Raw genomic sequence first — 12,069 nt, 5'->3', positions numbered from 1 at the left:
ACCAGGTGAGTTTGGGCAGTTCGAACTCAAACTAAATTGGCCTCCAAAAAGAGGGGGCTGGTCTCAGTTTGAACAGGTTCAGTGATTCTGATGTCATGTCAGCCACCATTTTGTTTGGTTTGTTTATAACCTGTCTTCCTTGCTGATTGGTTTTCTGCCACTGCATTACGGTTGGCTAGTGATCTCCTTTCTCCTGGTTAGCTTGTCATCATTCAAATCTTAGTGTTGTCAGGGCAACTCTGGCCCCATTGCCTGGGGTGGGGGATGAGGGATGGGGAAGCAAAAAGGAGGGAGTTTCAAATTGTATTTATGCCCAGGCAGTGCCTGTCTGGCCTCACTATACTGTTGGTCTCTGGAAGAAGAGATTGCTGCCTTGCCCTGCATTGCTACCTTGCTCTGCTTTCTTGCTTGCTTTTGCTGTAGACCCCTACTCTGCTGGACCCCTAATCTGCTGGGCCTGCCTACTGACCTGCTGGACCCCTGCTCTAATGCTGGACCACCGGCTCTGCTTGCTGCATTACCTGGATCCCTGCTCTGCATTACCCGGATCCCTGGCACTCAACCTTTATGTTGAGTGCCAGTGGAGGTTGGCCTGATTGCACCAGCTGAAGACATTGGAGCTGCCCAGATTTTGTACTTTTTGTTGGTTTTAGGTTTAGATTTTGGTTTTTTGGAGGTTTTGTGCTTTTGGTGTGGACAGATTTAGAGTTAGGTTTTGTGCTTTTGTTGTGGTTTTAGGTTTAGAGCTTGGTTAATTGGTTAGAGTATTTTCTTTTAAATAGGGCCTAGTTTGGGAACATAGGAAGTCGCCATATACTGGATCAGACCATTGGTCCATCTAGCTCAGTATTGTCTTCACAGACTTGCAGCAGCTTCTCCAAGGTTGCAGGCAGGAGTCTCTCTTAGCCCTATCTTGGAGAAGCCAGAGAGGGAACTTGAAACCTTCTGCTCTTCCCAGAGCAGTTCCATCCCCTGAGGGGAATATCTTACAGTGCTCATACTTCTAGTCTCCCTTTCATATGCAACCAGGGTGGACCCTGCTTAGCAAAGGGGACAAGTCATGCTTGCTACCACAAGACCAGCTCTCTGGTAAGGGATGTCCAGGAGGGCTAGGAGCTGGGTCGGAGGGAGGGGTGACACTGGTGGGAGGCCAGGGCAGTGAGAGGGGCCTACTCCTCATGTTGCCACAGTCCTCCTAGAGGCCATTGCATGCAGGCTCATGTATCTGGTGCCACCTGCTCCCATAGTGCAGCTGCTTATGGTGGCTGAGGTAGAAGTAGGGGGAAGCCCTGTCAGGGAAGAATCTCTGGTTTTGATGCCTGCTAGCCCAGCCAAATGCCTCTCCTCCTTGCCACTAATCTCTTTTCTCAGTGCAACCCCCACCCCCCCAATCCAAGACTGAGGAGGAGCAGAAGTAAGTAATTCCTGTTGCACCTGGACCTTTTCAGCCCTGGACTGAGGGTGGTGGTGGTGGCGGCCTGGAACCAGCAGGCCCAGTCAGAGGCGTATCTAGGGAAAATAGCACCTAGGGCAAGCACTGGAATCGTGCCCCTGTCCAAACAGCATATATATGGACAGGATGCATGCATTTTAAACACCAAGTCTGGTATTGTATTCTGAACCTTTCCTGAACTTAGATGTAGAATATATCTGTCTAACTCAAGGTAGACAAGTGTGTGTGACAGCATGGTCCTCTAAATATGATTTAATTTGGAAAAAGAGAGAAATGGCCATTGTACCCTGGACGAAAGGATGCTTGTGGCTTCAAGTGGGTCATGAAAGCAAAAAAAACCAGCCTCTGTCCTGCTTTTCAAATAGTCAGCATCACACATGAAAAGAAGAGGCTGTCCAGGGGCATAGCACACAACTTAACATACTCCCATCCCACATATTTTCCCCTCCCCCACTTCCAGCTCTAAAGGATCCAATATTTAAGCAATTGAATTTTTAAAAATGTACAAGACTCTCTGTGCAGATATACATCAAAATAATTAACCCATTTTACAGCACTGCCATACACACACACATACATATGGGTTATACACAGCATCTGAGGTATTATATTATCATTATTTAATATGTGTGGACCCCAGAAACTTCAGGCAAGTGAGTGACACTTTGGGAGAGCTACCTTTCCGTCCCCACCTCTCCTCTTCTTCAGCCCCCTCCTCTGTTTATGTTTATGCTTTAGCAAGGGAATCCAAAAGTCACAAGCATCTTCTACATAGTCACTTGGAGTTATGTGGCATGGCAGCAGATGTTGGCCACACAACTTCTTGGCTGATATATAGATTTAATTCCTCTCTAGGCATTCCTCAATATAGAAATCACATCAACATCTTTTTAATCAAAGAAAGCCTTAAGGAAGACCTTGCATATCAGCAGCAAAATTAAACATCTATACAGGAGAAATTCTACTGTTGCTCATTAACATGTATTTTACAACAACCACACGCGCAATGCTATGCGGAGCACAGACATGATCTAGTTCCCACCCAAAAGGCTTGCAGTTCTATCTGCAACCCCTCAAAGGCGTAAAGGCATGAAAGAATTGCAGTGTTGCACACCTCAATTCCTGGTTTGGCTTCTCTCTGCCATCCCACTCCTGTTTCTAGCATGCAACAGCAAAAGATGGCAGGGGACGCAAAGGGGAAGGCGCTGATTCTGAATGCATCTGCGCACACAGTGCCTTGATACTGCCGCCCAGAACAAAACTCATTCCACACAAAGATGAAAAAGCTAGAGAGACCACTTCCCCCCACCCACCCCAACTCGTTTCAGTACTGCCACCACCCCATTCCTGAATGTTAACGTAGAGGGAAATGATGATCTTTCAACTAGAACATGAGAACTTCTTTCCCCAAGGTATCACACATAGATCGGGTTGCAGCAGAGTAAGATCCCAAACAAAACAGGAAACCATGGGGCATGTCTGGCTCTAGTTTTTTTCCACCCTTGAGATAACTCATATTCAGAATCCATTTTTCTTCCTCTTGTCTAGCATTCAGGAATGGGGTCAGGGTGCTTAAAGAAACCAGTTCAGCAGGGATGCAGCAGAAGAATTCCTGCCTCTTTTGCTTGCAATCAGATGCATTTTTATTGGAGCTGAGGAGGTTCCAACTTCACACACATTTACCTGGGAGTTAGCCCTACAGACCATAGTTGGATTTTCTTCTGAGTAAAAAAAAACACACACACACACAACACACACACACGAGTCAAGTTCAAGTCCCCTTGAAGTGAATGGGACCTACCTACTTCAGAGTAAATATGCTGCAGCTTCAACTGCAAGAAAAAGAAGCAAATCTCCCACCCAGATCCACCCCTGCCCTTCCTCTCGCACAACTTCGTTTAAGTTTTTCTTTATTACAATCCCCTTTCTTCCTCCCCCCACCCCATTGCCACCCCCACCCTTCTCACTACAAACATCCATTGCCATGGCTAGAAAGCTGAGCAGTGTGGGAGGAAGGAAATAATCTATATTATGTTTACCTCTCTCTGCTTCCCCCAAATGGTCTGCTTTCCAGTAAAAGAAAACAGCTCACTTTCCATGCTGAAGGTGGGAGAAGCGAGGAATCTTGATGCCTCTGAACCTACGCTAGGACGTGAAAACATTCCAAAGATATGAAAGTTACTGGAAAGTTAACCATGCCCTCCCTCTCTGCCTGTGTGGCTTCTCAGCTGTTGCTCCAACATTCTAAGGATGGAATCTCGAGCACGACAAAGTTCTAACCGCTGCTGCCAATGCAAAAAAGAGAGGAGGCTTTATCCTCTGAACTGCGGTAGTTTTTAGTTCCGATTCCTCATTCCCCTCCCCCAAAAGGGGTTGCTTCTGTTTGTTCTGTATTTTGCACTCAAGGAAAGATTGTTTTATTTTTGTTTTACTAATCAATTAATGAGTCGCCACTGTGAAGCAAAAGGAGTCAAAGGACGCCCTCCCTCTTGCTCCTGGTGAGTGGTGACACAGTATTATAGTGGCGGCAGGGAGGACATCCTTTTGCTTCAGTGGTGACTCTTTCATCACTTAGTAAAACAAATTAAAACAATCTTTCCTTGAGTCAGTGTAAAATACAGAAGCAACCCCCTTTGGGTCTTTAAGTGAGCAGAGATCCATTGCAGAAGAAGGAAAAGGACAGAGACAACTTCCAGCTTACACTCCCCCACTTTACCTGTGCAGCGAAAATGCTCTCTCTGGCGGTAATTCCTGCTCTTTATGTAGAACTACAATAAGAAACAACCCATGAAACCGGAAGCCCCAGACTTCGAATAAACCGGATTTTCTTACCAGAGAGAGCAGTGGGCTTCGTGGGGATTTCTGTCATAAGGTACTCCCAGATTTCTGGCTGGTTTTGCTGCAGTCAGCAGCGAGCAAACATGACACTTTACTGGAATTAGTTTCTTGAGGCGCTGGGCAGTGGAAATGCCAGAGCAGAACGAAACCGAAACAAGCCATTCAAAAGTCTGTGCTGAGCTAAGCTGCCTGGTTAGCAATTTGGGAATATTCCCGTGCCCACATGCACACCTAACCTTCCATTAATGTTTAAATTTTCAAAGAAAACATGCAACCCAAATCTTTGAACACAGGTGAAGGGAAGGGAAGCAGAGCATGTCTATTTTGTTTTGTGTTCATACCGGCGGCAGCACAGCACAGCAGCACTCGGAACGACCAGCATTTGCTGCTAGTCCCACGTGGTCATGTAGGCATGCGCTCTTTGCGCAGCAGTGTGGGGCGGGCAGGCGGGCGCTTCTTCTGCCAGCCAGTGGGAGCCCCGCCCGCCGCCCCGCCACCCTCCGCCACCTGGAATTTGGGGGGGAAATTTTTTTTGGTGGTGGGGCTTTCGTGGGGCATCGCACTGCTCCCCCTCCCAGAGTTGTGCCTAGGGCATGTGCCCTGCCTGCCTCACCCTGGTTCTGCCTCTGGGCCCAGTAGTACTGCCACCACCCAAATGGTCCAGGACTGGCAGCAGCAGCACCATGTGGGACCACAATTGGTGCTGCCCAAGTAAGCCTAACATGCTGTATGCACCCACTGCAGGGCACTGGTCATCAGGGGTAAGAACACCAAGCATCATTGGCTGTTGTTGATGTGCAGGCACCTCAAATGGCATCATCAGGCTATCCTTGCTTCTGCTGGCAGCACTAGGTCTCCCAGTGTTTTCTCAGCTAGTGATGGCAAGGCATGTGCTCCTGCTCTCAATCAAGGGACATTGCCTGTCACACAGTGGGTGCAGTTGGTGGTCAAGTGGTCTGGTTGCCCAGAAGCACCATTCATTATCCGAGCCATTTGAGACATGATGCCTCTGGATGACCAGCCATTTCAGATGGTGGAGAATGCCAGCTTCCATAGGCTATTCCAACTGCTTGCCCCTGACTGTCAGACTCCCTTACGCACTGCCTTCAAAAGGTGGGTGGTGTCTTCTTTGTTGTACTGGGCATGCAGGGAGGCTGTGTCAGGACTTCTGCAGTCAGCAAGGCCCGACACCACTCTGCATTTTACTACAGATGTGTGGACCAACTGTTCTGGGGTGCAGGCTGCTTTCCTGTCCCTCACTGTGAATTGGTGGGGGCAGGAGAAAGACATCATCCACTGTTGGTGGCATAGCCAGCCCCTCCCATGCAGCCAAGCCCAGGTGGGCTGTGCTGCTTGTGGAGTCGCTGTACACAGACCACATGGTGGATGAGCTGTCAGTGGTCATCAGACACCAGGAGAAGGAATGGTTGTCTGGGTGGTCAAACCTTTGCCGAGACTTCCTGGTCACTGAAAATGGTGCTGACGTGCTGAGGGCAGCATGTCAGCTGCAGTTTCTGTCCATACATTGTATGGCACACACACTCTGAACCTGTTTTGTTTTATTTATTTCATTTATAAACTGCCCCATCCAAAGGCTAATATTATTATTTTGGCTAATATTTATATGAATATTTATATACAACTTTTTAACCAAAGTCCCCAAAGCAGTTTACACATAAATAATATTTTTAAAATAAAATTTTATAATATATTTATATATTAAAAATATTTTTATATATGGTTGTGATGGATGTACTTGGCATCAAGGAGACTAGGGCCAGGGAATGTAGAGGCCTCCCTCTGGAGGGCTTGCTGCCGCCACAGCTGCTTATGTGGAGAAGTGCTCCAAGATAGCAGCCTACATCCACCACAGTGAGAAGGGTAGGTGGATGCTCAAGGAGAGGCAACATGAGCTCAGCCTACCTTCTCACATCATCCCAGTGGAAGTCTTGCTCCAGTGCTTGCACGAGCAAGAGGCGGCCATCCAAGCCCTGGAGGAGAACTGTGGTTTTTTGGAGTATGCAACCTATCCACTGTGGACTGGAAGCTCATTTCCGAGCTGGTCTTGACACTCAAGCAATTTTTCCTTGCAACAAACAGCTTGTGTGCCAAGGAAGCAGCTCTGAGCCAGGCTATGCCTACTGCTCTTCTCCTGGAGAAAACAGTCGATGAAGTCCAGACCTCAAGACATTTACAAACTGTTTCTGAAAGAGCTGGAAACATTATGATCCTCATGGACAGATAACCGGAGCACCTGAAGGTGAGTGGTAGATATCATAAGACTTGGCATGGGATGACCCACAGATATGTCCAAAAAATCTGAAGAAAAACTAAGGGTGAGGGGAGATCCTTAAAACAGTTACAATCCCCTTTCTTCTTCAGCTTGGAGAATACTCCCTTAAGACAGTTACATCGCCTTTTTCTATATTTCCTGTTGTCTTATATATACCTATCACTAGACTTATGATTTACATTTAAAAAAACTGTGATGGAGACTGAGGAGTGGATGGCCACTGGGAGAGCATTCCAGAGTCTGGGGACAACAACTGAGAAGGCCCTGTCCCGCATGCATGACAGCCGAGCCCTATCTTGTCCCCTTGAGTTGAGTACAGGATAGCACAAGTGGGAGATGGGGATTGGAGAAAATGCTTTATATAAAACCAAACAGTTAAGTCATCTCTGGGATTCAGCTATTTCTTCCAGAAGTGCTTGCTGCTGCTTCATAAGGACCACAGTCAAACAAATCTAAATCAATGCTAAAAAGTAGTATTAAAATATTAATGACTCTAACTCTGAACATCCTCCGCAGCATAGATCTAAAATGTTTTAAAAGAGAATAAATAACCTTTCCTAAAATTAAAAAAACGCAGTAGGAGAATTAAGAACATTTTCTATCCAAAGAATCACACAAACAGCATATGCCAGCGTGGTGTAGTGGTTAGAGTGCTGGACTAGGACCGGGGAGACCCGAGTTCAAATCCCATTCAGCCATGGAACTAGCTGGGTGACTCTGGGCCAGTCACTTCTCTCTCAGCCTAACCTACTTCACAAGGTTGTTGTGAAAGAGAAACTCAAGTATGTAGTACACCGCTCTGGGTTCCTTGGAGGAAGAGTGGGATATAAATATAATAATAATAATAATAATAATAATTAATACCCCCCAGTGAGGCACTACCTTGGCGTGGTTGTGGGGCTTGTGTGTTCTGAGGAAGGTGAGAGCTATGCCAGAGGTCCAACCATACTGGACAGGTCTCACCAGAGGAGCCAGACAAAGAGTGCCTCTCCCATCAACAATATGGTGAGATGTAACTTTAATAAATCTATACCGGATCGGTCGTCGCCCGGGTCAACAAGGACTGCGCCAGATGCTGGAGTCCCTGGACATCTGGTGGCAAGTGGGCAACAGGACTCAGGGTCTTCAGTTGAGCAACCAGGGCTGAAGACAGCAAAGTTACTGGAAGAAACGTCGCTTAACCGAAAAAAATATACAAAAAATACCAACAAGGAAATAATGATCTGCTATTACAAGTTTAGTCCAACTAGAAGAGGTTATTTTTTAAAAAAATGTACCAAATTTGGAAAGAGAAGCATCCAGATACAAAAATAATAGAACAAAGGCAAGCAGATCAGAGAAGATTCATAATAAGAAATAAATTATTCACAGAGTTGAGCTGGAAGAACTGCAAAGAGCAACACAGGCTCAAGATATGGAAGAAGAATTACCACTAACTGAAGCAGTTGCTCAGGCGCAGGTGGAAGAGGTCTTGGAAATAGAGGATACCACTGTTGCTGAACTGTTTCAAAATCAAAACCAGGCAACCTCCCCTTCAACTTCCAGCAATAAAAACAATTGCCAAAAAACAACTTGCTCAGGTATTAAAAGATGTCAGTGCTGCACTTGTAGAAATAACAACCAATAATTTGCAAGAAACAAACCAACTAATGTACAGTGCAACAACAACAACAACAACACAAGAGCTCGGATATAAGATCAATGGACCTGTAAAAAAAGAAAGTAGTAGATCACCTAAATGGAAGATTAGATTAGAAAATAAAATCTCCAGGCTTAGATCAGATGCTAGTAAATTGAAAGATATGAAAGACAAGAAACTGAAGAATGAAAACACCAAACAGTGTCTGATCCAAAAATACCACCTAGATTCAAGGAAAATTAGAGAAGTCCTGGAAATAATAAAGCAGCAAATAACAGCAGTGTCAAAGAAGATTAGCAGATATGAAGCCAGAACTACACAACACAGGCAGAACCTCCAATTCCAGTCGAATCAGAGACGTTTCTACCAAAGCATAGAAGGAGAAACTGCAAGAAACCTAGAAACACCAAATAAAGAAGAAACAGTGCATTTCTGGGGGAAATTATGGGACAATCCAATAGATTATAATAAAAAAAGCAGGCTGGATGAAAGAGGTCAAAAAATGTAACCAACAAATTCAAGATCTAATAATAACACCAGAATTAATAAGTGAAAGAGCAAAGAAAATTAAAAATAGGACTGCTCCTGGCGACGATGAACTGCATGTATTTTGGCTTAAACACCTAACAAGCCTTCATAAACAACTATCAAAACAGTTCAATCACATTTTGCAAGCAGGTGATATTGAACAATGGCTAACAACTGGGAAAACCCATCTCATCATGAAAGACCGAGTAAAAGGTGCAGGTCCAAGTAATTATAGACCGATAACCTGTCTGCCAACCATGTTCAAATTATTAACTGGAATAATAGCAGATGAAGTGATGCAACACTTATTAACTAACAAACAGCTTCCAGTTGAACAGAAAGGAAATTGCCCGAACACCAGAGGCACAAAAGACCAGCTGCTGATTGACAAAATGATTTTAGAAAACTGCAAGAGAAGAAAAACCAATCTAAGTGTTGCATGGATTGACTACAAGAAAGCCTTCGATTCATTGCCTCACACATGGATACTCAAATGTTTAGAAACAACTGGTGTCAGCAAAAACATTCAGATATTTATTAAAAAAAGCAATGAGCATGTGGAGTACACAGTTAACAATCAATGGCGAGGCACTTGGACAGGTTAGCATTAGAAGAGGCATTTTCCAAGGGGACTCACTATCCCCTCTGTTGTTTGTAATCACCATGACCCCACTTTCACAAATACTAAACAAAACAGGCCTCGGATACCAAACATCTAAAACATCCAGTAAAATCAACCATCTGCTGTACATGGATGATCTGAAGTTGTATGTAAAGTCCCAGTCAGAAATCAAATCACTGCTAAACACTGTCCGTAGATTCAGTAGCGATATAGCAATGGAGTTTGGACTAGACAAGTGTGCTGCATTAATAATGAAAAGAGGAAAAATAAGAAAAACAGAAGGAATAGAACTGCCCAATGGAAGCAAGATCAAGAACCTGGAAGAGAAAGAACATTACAAATACTTGGGCATTCTCCAGGCTGATAACATCACACACACTGAAGTTAAAAGAAACATGGGAAGTGAATACATCAGGAGAATTAGAAAAATCCTCAAGTCCAAACTCAATGGCGGGAACACCATACAAGCCATAAACACCTGGGCTATACCTGCTATAAGATACACTGCAGGAATAATAGACTGGACCCAGGCAGAGCTAGAGACGCTAGATCGTAAGACCAGGAAAATCATGACCATCAATCATGCTCTGCACCCCCGCAGTGATGTCGATAGGCTCTACCACCCTCGCAGCTCAGGTGGAAAAGGAATGCTACAAATCCATCAAACAGCAGAGGAGGAGAAAAGAGGCCTTGAAGAATATATAAAGGACAGTGAAGAAGATGCACTTAAAATGGTCAATAATGCGAAACTATTAAACACCAATGAAACAAAGCAGGCCTACAAGAAAGAACAAGTCAAGAACCGAGCAGAAAAATGAAAAAAAAAAGCCCCTGCATGGTCAATATTTGCACAATATAAGTGGAAAATCAGACATCACCAAGACCTGGCAATGGCTTAAGAATAGTTACTTGAAAAAAGAAACAGAGGTTTTAATACTGGCTGCACAAGAACAGGCACTAAGAGCAAATGCAATAAGAGCAAAAGTCGAAAAATCAACAACAAACAGCAAGTGCCACATTTGTAAAACAGTGACCATGAAACAGTGGACCACTTAATCAGCTGTTGTAAAAAGATCGCACAGACTGACTGCAAACAAAGGCATGACAAAGTAGCAGGGATGATACACAGGAACATCTGCAAAAAATACAAGCTACTTGTAGCCAAAAATTGGTGGGACCATAAAATTAAAAAAGTTGAAGAAAATGAAGATGTAAAAATATTATGGGACTTCCGACTACAAACAGACAAACATCTGCCACACAATACACCAGATATCACTGTAGTCGAGAAGAAAGAAAAACAAGTTAAAATAATCGACATAGCAATACCAGGGGATAGCAAAATAGAAGAAAAAGAAATAGGAAAAAAAATAACAAAATACCAAGATCTACAAATTGAAATTGAAAGGCTGTGGCAGAAGAAGACCAAAATAATCCCAGTGGTAATTGGCGCCCTGGGTGCAGTTCCAAAAGACCTTGAAGAGCACCTCAACACCATAGTGGCCACAGAAATCACCAACAGCCAATTACAAAAAGCAGCTTTACTGGGAACAGCCTATATTCTGCGACGATATCTATAACAACAGCAACAACATTGACAATAAAATTCAGCCATCTCAGGTCCTTGTGAAGGATTTGATGTCTGGCTAAAACAAACCAGTCAATAACACCTGTCTGACTGTGTAAAATAATAATAATAATAATAAAATACACCAGGTATAACTGTCGTCGAGAAGAAAGAAAAACAAGTCAAAATAATCGTCATAGCAATACCAGGGGATAGCAGAATAGAAGAAAAAGAAATAGAAAAAAAAATAACAAAATACCAAGATCTACAAATTGAAATTGAAAGGCTGTGGCAGAATAAGACCAAAATAATCCCAATAGTAATTGGAGCCCTAGATGCAATTCCAAAACATCTTGAAGAGCACCACAACACCATAGGGGCCACAGAAATCACCATCAGCCAATTACAGAAAGCAACTTTACTGGGAACAACCTATATTCTAGGACAATATCTATAATAATAACAATGATATTGATAATGAAATTCAGCCATCTCAGGTTCTTGGGAAGGACTCAATGTCTGGATAAAACAAACCAGTCAATAACACCTGTCTGACTGTGGTGATGATGATGATGATGATGATGATGATGATGATAAATACCCATACCAAAGAAAGGAGACTGTTTCAGACTATTCCTATAATTAAAACTTTTTGTAAGCACTGAGAGGGAAAGAGCCAGGTTTAGCAGGTGAGCACGAATCTCTATACTCTCCCCCGTATGATATGAATAATAGCCAGCATTTATCATGATTTTGTTGCTGATGTATTTAATTTATTTGACAAAATTAGGGAAGCAGCACTGGGCATCTTATATTCCTTTGATGAGTAGAACAAAGCCTACAAACAGATACATGTCAATGAAAGAACACACTTACACCTACTTGCTGGCATTTGATGAATTTCTACAAATACATTCTGGCAGGTGAAGCATCAGATCTTTTTGGCAGCCTGGTCGCCTGGTGATTGATGATAAGTAGAAGCTGAAAGCATTTGACTTAAGAAAATGATGCAGCAGTCACAGTGACAGTTTAAAACATCTGAGAGTCCGATGTTAGGGTTAGGTGTGTACTACTTTGAATATTGTCTCAACACCATTCTCAAAACAGTGGCAGATTGTAAAAAAAACAA

Source organism: Hemicordylus capensis, chromosome 2 (genome assembly GCF_027244095.1).
Source record: "Hemicordylus capensis ecotype Gifberg chromosome 2, rHemCap1.1.pri, whole genome shotgun sequence".
Classification (NCBI taxonomy): domain Eukaryota; kingdom Metazoa; phylum Chordata; class Lepidosauria; order Squamata; family Cordylidae; genus Hemicordylus; species Hemicordylus capensis.
The sequence above is the reverse complement of the archived record's forward strand: the minus strand, read 5'-3'. Positions refer to the sequence as shown.